This window comes from Pinus tabuliformis, chromosome 2_1 (genome assembly GCF_031772625.1).
Source record: "Pinus tabuliformis cultivar Carrire ecotype Pingquan chromosome 2_1, CPIR1, whole genome shotgun sequence".
In the NCBI taxonomy this organism is placed as follows: domain Eukaryota; kingdom Viridiplantae; phylum Streptophyta; class Pinopsida; order Pinales; family Pinaceae; genus Pinus; species Pinus tabuliformis.
Genome location: NC_142299.1, coordinates 626,873,465 through 626,885,412, shown reverse-complemented (window position 1 = coordinate 626,885,412; position 11,948 = coordinate 626,873,465). Strand labels below are relative to the sequence as shown.

General features: G+C 34.5%; 1 pseudogene; it reads right to left on the bottom strand.

Moving 5' to 3' along the window:
• Nucleotides 1-8,393: 8,393 nt before the first annotated feature.
• On the bottom strand, nucleotides 8,394-11,681 carry LOC149202099 (acyltransferase GLAUCE-like; annotated as a pseudogene).
• Between the last annotated feature and the right edge of the window lie 267 nt (nucleotides 11,682-11,948).

The following is an 11,948-nucleotide window of genomic DNA, read 5'->3' as shown; positions in this document are numbered from 1 at the left end:
CTGCCACTGCATAGAAGTAGGGCCCTCCTTCAAACACCCTATCTTTGTCCTCGATATTTGTAAAGACCACAGTGAGGAAACCATTTGACCCAAGATGTAGGTCTATGCTTCCTTTTGGTTTCTAGTGGTATTTAATCCACGTTTGTAGTTCCTTTTCAGTGGGCCATAATCCCATGAATTTACAAATGATAGCATAGGTCTGCATGTGGTCCCTATGCACCTGTAGACCAGGATCATTTAAAATGACTTTGGGTGTAACCTCAGCCTTAGGTTTACATGGCCCTTTTTGCACTTTGTTTTATGCTCCCTGTTGTTTGTCTTCTTCCTCATTTTCTTTTGTTCTATTATCCTCCCTTTTTTTGGTTAAATCTTGATCCTCTTCCATGTTCCTTTTCCCTTCTCCTAAAGGACCTCTGACAGTTTCTAATGGTTTCTTACCTCGGCTGGCCACGGCCTGCCTATAGGAGGGAGTGGAGCTCCCCCCTTTGTGCCCCTCCATGGATTTCAACACTTGAAGAAGCTTGAAACCCTAGCTCTTCGCTCTCCTCGCCCCTCTCTTCTGGCAATATTTTTCGCCAATATCGTGGTTTATTAATACCACATGCCATAACTCATTTCATATGGCATAGTTGATATGATTTTTTTAATTAATTAATTTAATTAAAATAGAATATATATATATATATATATAGACTAAACCATGGAGATTCACCTCCATTTTACCATGGTTTTGTTAAAATACTATTGGCCAATATCATGGTTTATCAATACCACATGCCATAACTCATTTCATATGGCATAGTTGACATCATTTTTTTAAATTAATTAATTTAATTAAAATAGAATAAATTTATAACTACTTTTGAGATAAATTTCAGCATTTTATTCGTGACTACTACTAAGAATATCATAAAATATTTAATGGAAGTTAAATTACTATCATCCATCTAACAATATTAATAATTAAATTTAAATACAAAGTGCATATTCTAAAAGAGAGATATATATCAATGTAATTAATTGTTTTTATAACTAGAAATTGCAACAAATGTTGCAAAGGAAACGTCGTAAGGGGATAACATGTGGAAGAAGAGCATAAGAAAATTAAAGAAATCAAAACCTACTAAATAAATAAATATATTACGATTTTGTAGCTGCATATTTAAAAGGATAAACGAGAATATTTGCAAGTTCCTTGAAAACCAGGGTACTCTCTCAAATATAGAAATATTTGTGGTTTTGTACACCTAAATTTTCATTTTTCAATGAAATCCAAATAGGACAACTAATTACGATAAAAAATCATTGGAACAAAATAAAAGAACTCGAAACCCCCCTAAATAAATAAATATGTTACAACTTTGTAGTTGCATATTTTGAATGATAAAGGAGCATCCTTGCAAACCCCTTGAAAACAAGGGAACTCTCTGAAATATAAAAATAGTTGCGGTTCTATACACCTAGATTTTCAATTTTCAGCAAATGGAAATTAGGATAACTAATTATGAAAAAATATCTTTGGGAAAAAATAAAAGAACTTAGAACCCTGCTAAATAATTAAATATGTTACAACCTTGTAGTTGGATCTCATCATAATAGTTTTGAATTATGCCTGATTCTATTCATTTCTTTTGTTACAAAAGGAAGCTTCACTAAAATATTTTGAACATAGTATTGATATTACTCTTCTAATATGATGTCATTCTAGAGTGCAGTTTTTGTTTGCAGTAGCTATCCTTGTAGGGTAATAAGGATCATGTAGAAATCAAAACACCATATTATTGGTCATCTTGTGGGGTTGATTCCATCATGATTACTCTTAAAGTGCCTCTTAAAAAATATGTAGGTACTTGATTCCAATCGAGGATATGAAAGTAGGAGCATACCAAGCCATTTCACTCAATTAGATAACCTCCCTTCGTGGTAATTGTAACTCTAAAATGTTTTCTGTTGAATTCAACAAACCAACTATTGCCTCTACTTTCTAGAAGAATTGTCACATTATTTGGTTTCATTTCATCAAAATATTCCATATTAATTTAAAGTATCCAGGAAAACAAACACATCACCAACAATTTTTCTACATCAGTCATCATCAAGTTGACTCATTTTATGATTGCATAATATCATTTTGTTTGGAAACATACAAACCAACATTATTCAATATACAATAAATATTATTGATGTATACTTAAAATTTCACAAACTCTACTAATAGAAGGATACCTTAAGTAGAAATTACAAATTTTGCTCCATCCAAGAGTGAAAATTGTGCCAATTAAGTCTACATTTGGATTCTAGAAACACACATCAGGTAGGGTCGGTAGGTGAGAGAATCTTGGTGGTTTCCTTTTCACCCAAGTGAATGAGGCTAGGAGAAACCAATGTTTACATTTATCCTTGTTGATATTTATGTTATGAAGTAAGGAATCGTTGAGAAATAGCCATAAATATTAGGGAACATTGGGCTTATGCAAATGTACTAATATTGATATTTGCTTGGCTCTATGTGGATTGACTCAGGTGAGTGATCCATCATACATTTTCTGTTTATTTGTGATTGATTTCTTGTACTGGTTACTATTAGTCAACACTTTGTTTTGGGGATGGAACTCAATGCTCACGGTGATGACTGCTCTACATTTCTTGGGACTCATTTATTGCAATTGTTGGGTATTGTGTTTCTTAGATCTGTTGCATTTGAAAATTTCGATAGTACACATGTTTTATTAATTAATTTTGTTGTTGGAGGGACTAGGGGTATATTTTTATGTGCTAGGCTAATGGACCGGGCTAGTGCTTGTGTTGTCTTCTGTGATAATGGTGGAGAATTAGGATGACACTGGATTTGGGGGTTTTGGTATTGTTTGAATGTTTAATACTTCTTCTTCAAATCTTTATACACATTTTTGTGGAAATTCCTGCCAGTTTAGGGAGTGGCATCCTTATTGCATCAAGAGAATCTAACACACCATGCATTTAGGGTTGGCATAGGTGTGGGGGTGATGTATCAAAACACTTATTGTATGCATATGTGTAAAGGGATATTGAATCTAGAGGGTGCATTCATTACAGCACAAGCCCATCTAAATCCATATTTGATGTTGGAGACTACAAATGGCCAAAATATCTAATATTGGATCTCAAATTAGGCAACATGTAACTTGTCAAACTCGAGGTGCATATCACACCCTAGGTGAGATGGGTTTGTGCTAGTAGCTAGAGATCACTGTGATCCTAAATATGGTCTTTGCTCTTTGTAGTAATGATTCTTATGACTTGTAAATTCAGGGCTTGAAGATCCATCATTCCACGCCCAAAGTCTTTCATAATCTTATTACATTTGGGAGGTTCTATTCATTTTTCATGAATGAGAATGTATATTTTTAGATCCTGTTATGATTTTGATTTTGTGTTGGGAAAGCTCTGGGATTTAATTGTATCTCATTCTCTAGCCAAAAAGAGACAATACTTTCCAACCTTTCCAAAGTTCTTCTTCTGAGTGAGAAAAGTGACAGTTGGTCCCCCACTCACACTTCTTGTTAGTCCCATAAAGATAGAGAAGAACAAATTTGTATGGAGGCAGTGCAACTATCTTAGTAACAGGTATCTCCTTCACATTTGAAGTTGAATATGAACTATTTATATGCTTGTGAGAATTTTTCTAGACTATTTCCCAAGTTGAATTTGTGGCCTACTCAGATTCTTGTCCATTAGAGGAAGGGAATTGTGAGGAAGACTCTACCTAGAACTTTGTGGAGCCTCTGCAACAATTTGTGAGAAATATTTAGCTATTGGAGGATTTCCAAGATGAACAATAGGTTGCAAAGAAGATACATGTTTGGAAGTAGACAAATTGCCTAGAAGCATTGAATCAATCTTGCATCATTTATGGGAATGTGAATACTTGAACCCTATTAAATATTTCTCAATGGAAGACAAAATGAAACTTTAAGAAGTTATAATATTATCACATGCTTCATCAAGTAATTATTTATAATGCAGACTCAACAAAGCACTCATCTCAAATGAATGTGCAAGCTGAATATGCTTTCGATTTCTCAAATCTTTTACATATGTATTGGCTCCATGTCTAAGCAAGAAAGAAATAAATGAAAGATGTTTATTATTCATAACATAATGTAGAGGGGTCTCTCTTGTTCTTGTGAGTATGTTTATACTTCACCCATGCTTTTTTATTATTAATAGGAGTGCTTCGAGGTGGCCATGACCTACAACTATGTGAACAAGAGTTGGTCTTGTATTGTTTCTAGATGTTACAGTAGCACCAACATCTAAAAAAATTTCTGCAACTAAACAATTTACACTACATCCATTGAGAAGAGTGTCCCGTTTCAAATCCCAATGTAGAGATTTATTTCCATGTTGATATGTTTCATTGACTGGAGCAGTAGATGCTAACAAAACATCTAGAAGTGTATCATCATTTTCCTAGATAGCTCGAATCGAAGGAGGGAAATAATTTTTTGAATGAGAATTCCAACTCTTGACAAACTAGAGAACACATTCTATGATTTTTCTTGTAATTCTACAATTACTCTATGGATCATAATTTTCCTTTCTTTTACTAGATACCTTATCACAATCCCTTGCTATACTACTATTCTTTCACAATTTATGTTTGACTTGAATTTGTACAATATTTTGAATTTATTTCTTCCCACTCAGAAATATATTTCCTGTATTTTATTTAAGGATTATCATCATCTCAGGCACCCCAAATGTTTCTAGAATTCATTATTTCTGACACACCATTTTCCTCTAAATTAATTATTTTTACATTTCATAAACTTTTGATATTTTTCATCCAAGCTCATAGGACATGAAGATGCTAGTACTCTTCCTAACATATAATCAACTATTGTTTCTCTACAATGTATATTAGATTCTAACCCTCTAATCACAACATTTATGATAGACCTCCTAACATGTAAACATGAAACTAATGGAACTAATGCTAGACCTTTGGAAAGTTTGAGTGCAAGAGCGACAAGAGTATTCTTACAATTGCACTTGATCCCAATTTGTTTCAAGACTTTTAGATCATTTTCCCCAATTATTTTGACACTTTCAGATGCATCAGTGGAGAAGTGCCACTTAACATCAAGGTTTGGACTCCATAAATATTCCTCTATAGGCATCCTTGAATTCCAAGAGACAAGGATTCCCCCCCTTCTTGAGAAGAAGAACAACACATTTATGAGAATGATAAAAATTCACAAAATGTAAACCTGAACACTGATTTACCTCATCAACAACATCAACATCCACATGTGTGAATTTTTTAGAACCTAACAAAAGTCTACAACATCTCATCAGAATCAAGCACACAAGCATAATGTAAAACTCCTTTTTCTAACTTCAAAAATTCATCAGTCTCCATTGAACCATTTTTGTTACAAAACACTAACAATTAAAGTTATAGTAACACATGAATAAATATACAAATGATCATCAATAAAGTTGTATGGAGACAGTGTAACTATCTTAGTAATAGGTATCTCCTTCATATTCAAAGCTAAATTTTAACTATTTTTATGCTTGCAGGACTTTTTCTAGGCCATTTTCCCAAGTCAAATTGGTCGCCTGCTCAAATTCCTATCCATTGGAAGAAGGGAATTGTGAGGAAGACTCTACCTAGACATTTTTTGGAGCCTCAGCAACTATTTATGATAAATATTTAGCCATTGGAGGATTTCCAGGATGAACAATAGGTTGCAAACAAGATACATGTTTGGAAGTAGACAAACTTCCTAGAAGCATTGAATTAGTCTCACATTATTTCGGGGAATGCGAATACTTGAAACCTATTAAAGATTACTTAATGGAAGAAAAATGCAACTTTGAGAAGTGATAATATTATCACATGCTTCATCAAGGAATTCTTTATCATGTAGACTCAAAAATGCACTCATCTCAAATGAATGTGCAAGCTGAATAGGCTTTTGATTTCTCAAACCTTTTACATATCTATTGGCTCCATGTATGAGCAAGAGAGCAACACATGCAAGATGGTTATTCTTCACAACATAATGTAGAGGGGTCTCTCTTGTTCCTGTGAGTATGTTTATACTTCCCCCATGCTTCTTTATTATTAATAGGAGTGCTTCAAGGTGGCCATGACCTACAACTATGTGAACAAGAGTTGGTCCTGTATTGTTTCCAAATGTTATTGTAGCACCAACATCTAAAAGTTTTTCCACAACCGAACAATTTACACTGCATCCATTGGGAGGAGTGTCATGTTTCAAATCCCAATGTAGAGCTTTATTTCCATCTTGATATGTGTCATTGAATGGAGCAACAAATGCTAACAAAACATCTAGAAGTGCATCATCATTTGCCTAGACAGCTCGAATCAAAAGAGAAAATAATTTTTTGAATGAGAATTCCAATTCTTGAAAAATTGGAGAATACATTTTATGGTTTTTATTGTAAGTCTATAGTTATTCTATAGATCATAATTGTCCTTTCTTTTACTAGATACCTTATCACAGTCCCTTGCTAGATTACCATTCTTTGAAGCAGTTTCTGTTTGACTTGAATTTGTACAATATTTTGAATTTGTTTCTTCCCACTCAGAAATATATTCCATGGATTCTATTTCAGGATTATCGCCAGCCCACACACCCCAAATGTTTCTAGACTTTATTATTTTTGAAACACAATTTTCCTCTAAATTAATTGTTTTTACATTTCATAAACTTTTCATATTTTTCATCAAAGACCATAGGACGTGAATAGGCTAGTACTCTTCCTAAAATATAATCAACTATTATTTCTCTACATTGTATATTAGATTAATACCCTATAGTCATGACATCTTTGATAGACCTCCTAACATGTAAAATGGAAACTAATGGAACTAATGCTAGACCTTTGGCAAGTTTGAGTGCAAGAGTGGAAAGAGTATTCTTGCAATTCCACTTGATCCCAATCTATTTTAAGACTTTTAGATCATTTTTCGCAATTCTTTTAAAAAATTTAGATGCATCAGTGGAGAATTCCCAATCAGAATCAAGGCTTGAACTCCATAAAGCTTCTTTTAGAGGCATCCTTGAATGCCAACAGAGAAGGATTTGTCCCCTTCTTCATCAGGGGAAGATCAACACATTTATGAGAATGATAAAAAATTGCAAAATGTAAACATGAACATTGATTTGCCTCATCAACAACATCAACATCCACATGTGTGAATTTTTCAAAACCTAACAAAATGTCGCAACATCTCATCAGAATCAAGAACACAAGCACTTCAAAAATTCATTAGTCTCCATTGAACCATTTATGTTAAAAACACCAACGATTAAAGTTGTATTTACACATGAATAAAGATACAAATGAGAAGAAAAATAAGTTACTCCTTAACCAATGACATTATCTATAAGATAATTGTTATTTATTCACAAAACATATATATTATTTCTCACACGAAAATATAAGATAATTCTCAATAAAGATATAGAGAAAAATAGAACTAAATTAGCTAAACAAATCAACTCTTGTAAAACTTTTTACTACTGCATCAACAATTAGCAATACTAATTACAAAAATTTAAGTGATTAATCTTTTCAATGGGTAAAAAGAATAATAGAATGACATGGCAATGTTAAAATATTATCATATATATGTAGATGAAAGAATTGTTAATCCCTTTGAGTCTACAAAGCTATATTTCTTAAAATATGATAACAAACATTAAAAGAAAATGTAAATGAAATATTATGTACTATTGAAAATGAAGTGGATTGGTCATCACATTCTTAGTGACCTCAATCTGTCATCATCTTCTTTTGGAAATTTAGGCATTTTTGTCTTTCATTCATTTTACGTTCATATTCAATTTGTCACAACAACATTAACTTACTCCAATTACATAATATAAATAAATATATCACAATATGAATAAATATGGATGATAGATATTGGTCATTCCAGATGGAGACGAAAGGATAGACACCATAGATCACAATATAAATAAATACATATGTCGGATACTATTCATTCTGGATGGAGACGAAAGGATAGACACCATTGATACTATTGTTGGTATATAATCCACATATTCTCTTTGAACACTGGGGCCCAATGTGAAAGTAGATAAACATAAATCTGGTGACTTGGCTCGGTTTGTAACAGTGGGGGGGTTTTCATGATGTTGGGTCAACACTGGCTGTTGGGGTATTTTCTTTGTGATGTGTTGTACTTTCCGAAAGAGTTTAGTGTTGAATCCCTCCACCAGGAAGACTACAAGATACCTTGAGATGGCCAAAGAGCAAGGAGGAGTGTTGTTACAGGTACATCCTTCATGCACATTTATTGTTTCTTCCCTCCCTATTAAAAAAATACAAAAATATTGAATTTCTAAATCTTAAGAATGGCTCGCCTCGAAGCTCTTCACCATTTCTCTCACATACCCTGGTACGACAACATTTCCCGTGTATTCTATGGGAAAAGGGGGCTCCATTCTGGTCCTGAATTCCATCATAAACAACACCATCAAAATATCATCACTCGACATTTCCAATGCCAGGCTTATCTCCCTCCACAAGTGCATGGTCACCGCTTTGAAATTTGTGCACTTCTTGATCTTTCCATCCTCCATTTCTTTTTCTTTAAGGCGATGCAAGATTTCTACACATTCGGGAAAGAGCTTCAGCAGAAGCTTTATTCCTGGTGGGTTTTTGATCGGTTTTGACTTTGTGGGTGCCCCGCTGCCTCCTCCTCCCCCTAAAGTTGTCAATTTGTGAGGGATATTGCAAATCTTGGTGTACTCGAGTTGGTTGTATTTGATTCTCAGAGGAACCTTGGCTTTTAGAATAGTTTGATCCAAGTTTGGTGTGACTTCCAAGCTTTCTCCTTTAATAATGGAAGAAAATTTATTGTCAAATTGAATGAATATATTCTGTGAAAAAGGTAGTGATTGAGTGCAGCCCCAACTGTAAAACCACCACATTTGAAATGGATGGCCTATAGGGCAAGGAGCGAGAGCTCTTGGAGGCGAGAGTGAGAAACGTACTCCTACAATATGAGTTGCTTGAATGCTGGGTTGGGAAAATTTATATCCTTCAGTTCTTCCATGGTGAGATCACTTGTCACCACACCAAAGAATACCCCAGCCCCATTGTAATCAATCTCCAACCAACCCTCCTCCTCGTTGAGCATAAGCCTCCCAAACACTCCTCCTTAACTTCTTGTGTGGTTTCTTTACCGTTACCGCAGCTTGGGAATTATAACCGCCTGGATATCCACGTGACGGACATACCAATTTAATGGTAGAAGATAATTCTATTGTCTAACATAGAGAATGGATGGTGGAAAATAGTACATAATGGCAGCTGGGAGAGCTATTTTCAGAGGGAAATGCCTTACAATGTAATCAATAATATTTTAAAATAAACTTATAACTTATTTAATTTTTATGGTTTTTCTTTAGTAGTGTGGGATGTGTCATGAGGTAAATATATTAATGTATATGATGAGTTAATGCCTATTAAAATTTATTAATCATCTAATTTATTATTGTTACATTAACATATACTAAAATTTATTTTATTTTTGCAATATATATATATATATAGAGAGAGATAATTCAAATATCATTACTTTCTTTAAAATTATTTTTCTTATAATTAACTTGGTGTCTAATAAAACTTAAATGTATAATTTAAATCTAATTATTCTGTATATTTTAGAGAGAAATTTGAATGTATATTTTAAGTTGTATTCTTTCATAAGTGTTATTAATATAAAAAAAAATCCTAAGGGTGGTAGGAGGGGGAGGGGTTTTGTATAGCTCCAATATAAAATTTGTTACAAGGTATGCATGGGGTTGGTAACTATGACCAACAATGATGCCGAAATTTATATCCTATTGTGAGGTGTGTTTCTAAGAAAATTTGTTCGAGTCACTAATATTATCATCCTTGGAGGTTCACTTATCATTATTCAACATCTACATATTGGAACTTGGCCAAAATAGAGTCGTATGGAAAACCTTATGAAGAGAATCAAAGCACCATTGGATGAATTCCCCATAAATATTTCTTTCATATCCTAAGAAATCAAAACATTGACACTGATAAGAGTGCTAATTGTGCATGACAACTTAAAGCTAGGCAACTCAAAACCAACGGTGATCAGGGTTAGTGAAATCTAACTTAACACCAAAATAATCAAGATGGAAATAGATAATAATGTCACGAATGTTCTTATAAATAATTCACTCAAAAAACATAGTTTCCATAACCTAAAGTTACTTATGGAAAAAAGCTTGAATCTTGTCATGGCATACTGTAATTATTTCAATCATGATGTTGACATAACATTAACCTCATTGAAAAGTTATACCTTCATTTGGTGGCCACAAAGAAAGTACATCACACATCATCTACTCAGAAGTATGAAGGTATTTTATAGGAAAGTGTTTATGAAAGTTATTTTAGCCTTAAATTCTCTAGCATGTGGGTTAAAATGGTAGTTGCATAAAATTATGATCCAAAACCCCTGCAGATATCGAGGTTTGTCCTTCTTAAGTTACATCTCTTACACAATTGGTTGTAGAATATGGTATATAACGTGGCCTCCAAGCTAGGCATAGGGACTCCTACTTATGCCCGCGAAACAATCTTATTTTTGTGTGATGTTGATACTTGAGGATTGCAAGTGGACAATAAAATTGTACTACTAGATTAACATGGGTATATAAGTTTTTTCTTTCACCTCAATGGGTGGTGTTTTTCTCTAATTAGGAATGGACACAACAATTGGAATTTCCTCTTACTAATTATGTTGCAACATGCACACATAGTATGGTGGAAGAAGTTTCAAGATTGATGACCCTAATGCAGAACTATTGGCATCCATAGAATTCACAACGGCCTCTATGGAAATGCTAGGAAAAGAAATTCCATAGTCTAATTCACTGATCTAAGGGATCAATTTAGTGTTGAAAACTGAAAGTGCTAAAAAAATGCTCAAAACCTTTATGATTGGATACATCTCGGTGATCTGAATCCATCGCAACTCCCACTAAAAACTGATAAAATATGCTCTCGATATCATTTTCTGATTAATTCACCAAATAACTAAAATTTTAAAAGTTGGGTTGCAGGTAAGCCTAGTCATCAGTCTGTGCATTGACTAGACAAATGACTGTATTTTTGTCGGTCTATGGTTGATTGATATTTGTCTTGTTGTGATTGGCTTGATTTTTTATTATTATACTAACTGTGTAAAGTTTGGGCCAATAGTGGAAGGCCATGTGGGCCAACCAGGGGTTGCCACATGTCCTCCGAAGATTGGTTCAAAAATTTGGTATGAGGTCAAACTGCCACCAAAGGATTCGAAACTATGACCTGCAACACACAAGAACATGCCCACACCAATGCGCGCAAAGTTTTTCTTAATAGCCTTGGTGGATAGGTTCTATATAAAGTCTATAAAAAATGCCATTAGGGAGCGGGTCGGGCTAAGCCCTAGCCCCTGTCCATGCCAACACCCATGGGATTGTTGACGAAGGGGAAAAGGGGTTAGGCCCTAGGCTATCCCACATTCACTACTCGCAAAACCAAACATAGTCAGATCTGTAGATAAAAGCGAAGGCGAAAGGTTGGACAGGGCCATCTCGAGGGTCACACGAAAGGTTGGACAGGGCCATCTCGAGGGTCACACGAAAGGTTGGACAGGGCCATCTCGAGGGTCACATGGCACTGCATAGCACCGAGCGTGCATAAATGTGAAGGGGCCAACCCAAGGGAGACAACCCCAAGGCCACATGATAGGCCATAGAACGGGGATTAGGCAGAGTAAATGGCCCAACCCCAGGTCAGTCAGACCCAATGCGACCAGGAGAATGGCTAAACCAAAGGGCACGACGTTAGGCCCTAGAATTGCGACCACTAATGTGGTTGTATGTGGCAACACG